This window comes from Condylura cristata, unplaced genomic scaffold (assembly GCF_000260355.1).
Source record: "Condylura cristata isolate star-nosed mole 26May11 unplaced genomic scaffold, ConCri1.0 scaffold00005, whole genome shotgun sequence".
Classification (NCBI taxonomy): domain Eukaryota; kingdom Metazoa; phylum Chordata; class Mammalia; order Eulipotyphla; family Talpidae; genus Condylura; species Condylura cristata.
The window spans coordinates 59094781-59099553 of record NW_004567106.1 but is presented as its reverse complement, the minus strand read 5'-3'; positions in this window follow the sequence as shown (position 1 = coordinate 59099553).

The window sequence follows — 4773 nt, the reverse complement described above, 5'->3', positions numbered from 1 at the left end:
GCGCTGGAGTGGTGAGTGAGTGCAGCCGGGAGGTGGAGGGGTGAGGGCCTGCAGCACCCCTAAACAAGCGCTACCAGTCAGAGCCGGTAATCCCGTACACCTCGTGTGACTAAAGCGATAAATGGGGAAACTGAGGCCCATGGTTAGGGCAGAGCACACTAATCCGAGGAAGTTTTTGGATGGGTTGGGGCGGGCCTGTTGGCAGGCCCTGGAGTCCTGGCTGAAAGCCCAGGGTCCTGTCCACCTGCAGACAGGGGAGGGGAGTGTGTGCTCTCCTGCAGAGAGGAGGTAAGGACTCTGAGCCAATGAGGGAGAAAGCTTGGGGGGAAGGGGTGCTCACTTTACTGGTAGAAAAGCCTTATTTGAACCCCAAACCCAGGATCCCAAGGGCAAAGACTGAGGCTGCAGCCCCCTGACTCAGTGTCCCTGTCACTGGCCCATTTGGCCTCATCTCCTCAGAAAGACGCTGAGCTCAGAAGAGTAGCCAGTGAGTCACATAATGCTCCCTCAGCCCCCAAGTCTGAGTCAACCTAGGTGATGAGCGAAGAGGGAGAGACTCTGCCCTGTCGTGCCAGGGAGCCCCCTGGGCAATGTGCCCATGTGGGCCACAGGGCGGATCCTTCCAGTGACAGAAACAGGGAGAACCCTGCCCAGAGCAGCCAAGGGGAAACGTGACCAGGGTGGTGGGTAGGAAGTGGTGGGTAGGGAGAGCCCGGGAGCCAGCCAGGAATCCCTGGCCGGCTGGGCTCAGAGTGAGCCTAGGGCAGCTGGAGGCCTAGGAAACAGCAACGGGAAACTGAGGCACTGCCCCAGAGGAGCAGCCCAGAGTGAGGCAAAAGAGCTCTAGCCTGTGCGCTTGCATAAAGACAAACAAACTCTGCAATTCGGTGACAGGCATGTTCGATCTGCCATGGTACCCCTTGATGTCCAATGTCCTCAACCCCTACCCTTCTAGATCCAGTCAACTTGAGCCAGTCAGCCCCCAACGCAAGGTGTGTGATGACTGAAATTAGGGAATATTCCGGGACCGCATCGGTGAATCACTCAATCTTATTCCTCTTCTGTCCCCGAGCCCAGAGGAAAGGAAGGATGGTGGACATCTTTGAGGACTTTCCCCCCAAGGGCAGAAGGAGGGGAATCCCTGCTAGGAGCTCAGAAAGCAGTTTTGGGTTTTTTTTTTTTTTTTTGAGGGGGGTAAAGGGATGTGCTTCTAGTGAAAGGGGTCCACCCTTGATTTCTTTCCCTTCTCATTTGGTATGGAGGGGAGTGAGTGGAGAAGAGACCAGAAACAGAAATGGGAACTGTTGTGTGGGGCTTCGGAGGGGGGAGCTCTGGGGGCCCTGATAGTGACAGCTGAGGTATAAATAGATTGCGTCCTGCGGCTCATGTTCTGTGGGCTGCCTGTGACAAGGTACTCAGGAATTCCACTCCTGCTGGCACCCCCTTCTCCCAGTCTCCAGAATCTTCATCCCCCTATGCCTCCTTCATCCCATGGCCCAAACCAACCACGGTCCATCTTCTAGGGACACTGGGCCCTCCTTGGAGAAGTGCCCAGCTCCTGGGGGTACATGACACCGTCTGTCTCACCATGGAACTCTGTGTGTGTGTGTGTCTGTGTGTGTACGTGTGTGTGTGTGTGTGTGTGTGTGTGTGTAAAGTCAGACTTCGGATGATCTGAGGTGCTGATTCAGGGTTCAGTGATGTTGATGTTGACTTCGAAGCCTCAATAAAAAAGCTGAGGTACACGTTTGAGGAAGGAGCTTACTTTCTCTGAGCTGCTAGGAAGGAGAGGAAGGGGTAAGGTGGGTTTGCTTGGAGTTGACAGCCCCTTTCAACTCCTAATGGCACATAGTCCTGGTTGTGATCACTACCTGCCTTCAGTTGAGGGCAGACCTTAAAGAGGGGGAGCTCAGAGGAAAGCCAGGGAGTAGCAGAGAAATAACTACTTCACAGCTTCCTCTGCTCTCAGCCGCTAGCCACAGCTCACACCCACCCGCACCATTCTCCCTGTCCAGGAGAGGTCTGTAGGCCCAGGGAGGGAGTGAATGGTTCAGAGGGGAACCTGGTGCCAAGGATGGTTCCCGGCACCCTTCTCACCCTCCCTGCCCCAGCAATCTGAGCCTGTTGCTCTCCAGGATAAATCGGGGCCTGAGTCAGGCCCCAGCCAGCCAGTCACTGTCAGCCTGACCCAGGCGCAGGCCGGTGACTCAGCCCTCAATATAGCCCATGAGCCCAGGCCCGGCTGTGCGGCTGGAACAGAGCGTGCACAATGCCAGTCCTGGGGTCTGCCAAGTGGGGCCCCCTCCCTGAGGAGGGCTGATATGTTCCTCCAGAACAGCCCCGGGGCACACAGAGGGGCTTACAGGGGGTTTCATCAGCTAAGTATCTGGGCCAGTGCTGGTTGGAGCCATAAGCCGTTTATAGCCCCCTGACTCACCACCCGCTGACCTGTCTCAGGAGACCTGGTTGTCTGGTCTTCACCTGGCCCTGCCTCTCCCATCAAGGGGCACTGCTGGTCAGCCACCAACCCCGGTCATATTTAACTTGCACTGGGCAAAGTCTGAGTGATACAATGGGCCATGTCTGAAAATTCAGTATTTCTGGAACCAGCGGCATTTCCACAGTCACTGTGATGATAGCGGGCTGGGCAGGTTCAGAGCAGACCCTCGGACTACTCATGTGGCCCTGACCCAGGCGGCAGGGACAGTGGGGCCGCCTCTCCACCTTTGGCTCTGTGACGCTGGGCAGGTCATGGAGCCCCTTGTGGCCTACGTTTTCTCATCCATAAATTGGAGTCAATAGTACTGTGATAGGGCATTTAAAAAAAAAATGTGAAGATGAAAATCATGTTTCAAATGATTCATGTGGGGGTCTCCTTGGTGTGCAGGGGTTGAACTCAGCACTATCAAGCTATGCCAGCCACTGTGGCCTGAGTTCAATCCCCGGCCAGGGAGCTGACCCACATGGTGCAGCAGACCTCTCCCGTCTCACCCGCTGCTCCCCTCAGCCGTGTATTTCAGTACATCTGCCTGTTCTGCTCCCTGCTCTGTTTGGTGAATCCCTCTCATCCCCTCCCTGCCCCCATACCTCTGGCCTATATCTTAGCTCTTGTATGCTTAAATAAATCGATCTTTACAAAGAAAAAAATAAAAGGCTGGGGAAAGGAGGATCACCAGATCATTTTCCTGTCCTTTCCCAGATTCTAGGCTCTAGCCTGGGAAGAACCAGATGAAGTCCCGACGGAGGCCAGCTGCCTACACGCCACGAGGGCCTTAAGTTAAGGAAGGCAGTGACCCTCGGTGCTGGGGGTCCTTCCGGTCCTTTCCAGTGCCCATTCTCTAGGTGGTCAGAGAAAAGCGGGTAAAAGCAGGGTCCCGCTGCACTGAACAGCAAGAGGCCAGAGGCCCCAGGCGGGTGGTGGTGGTGAGGGAATTTCTTTAATTAGATTACGGCTGCGGACGCAGTCTAATGTAACTGATGGTTATTTATTGTGCACGCTAGCCACCCCGGGATGTTGCTAAAATGCAGATTCCGTGCAGCAGGTGTGAGGGGACCTGACGCGTGCCTTTCCAACGAGCTGTGGGCGCTGACATGCAGATCCGCGGCCCCCACTTGGGGTGGCAAGGGGCTAGGCCACCCTAAGTGGGCGGTATCTTCAGAGAGGAGCCCTGGAGAAGGAGGCGGGAGGAGGCGTGGCACCCCCTCCCTCTGCCTGGGCGCACCCTGTTTCCAGGGGCTGGCTGCAATTTTAGCACTGGCCCTGGGCCTGCTAGGAGACACTCCTAGTTCAGCCCTGTCATTCCTCTGGGCCACAAATAATTTGTAAATCTCCTCATTGTAAAAGTTCTTGCTGCTGCTGCTGCTAAGAAGACGGGAAGAACCATTTCTCCACGCGTGGCAGAGCCATCATGCTGCTCACTACACCGAGAACTCCCATTTATCTCTTTTGGCACCAGGCGGAGACAGGAAGAGGGGTCCCCAGGAGGCCCGTAGCCATGGTGACTGTTCTGTCATCCTGGCTTAGGAAGCACCTGGGGACTTCTGCGAGGAAACAGACACAAGGAGCGTTGGGGTCCTGTCCCATCCCGCCTGCTCTGAGGTCCGAGAGGTGACCTCCCAGTGATGTCGTCTGGGCACTTCGGCTCTCTGGCTCCCAGTTGGGTTCCCCTGTGAGCGGTGAGGCCAGGGAACTCACATTTGGAAAGGGGGTGGGGAATACTCCCTTGCTAGGGTGCCTGTGCAGCCCAGGGCACCTCTCCAGGCCTCCAGCTCCTGCTGCCTCCCCTCTCCCCAAAGGGCCTGTAGCTACAGTGTGCTGGGGACCTCACTTTTCCCAGGTGTTTCTCATCTCTGCTTCTGCATGGCGGTCCTTCTTGGCACGCTCCCTGTGACAGCTGCGTGAGTGCCGCCTGGTGACCCCAAGGGATCACACGGGTGTCACACGCTGGGGAGGTCATGAAAACCAATGGTCACCCCTTACCATCCCCTCACGGCGACAGGCAGGGCATCCTCCTCCCAGTAGATGGGGTGGGTGCCGAAAGTGGGGGGGGGGTGTGCAGAAAGTGGGGTGGGTGGTTGGCCCCTCCCACACACCACCAGCTCATGCCACCATGAGCTGAGACAGGGTCGGTATTGCACAGCACGGGAGCCGTCAGGTGTGAGGAACGTTGGATGCTGGACACTCCTGGAAAGTACCTGGAATACGGGGGTACCTCTGTTCTGGGGGTGCTGGGAGGCATTTAACAAACAAAAAGCCACAAAGTTGCATGTAAT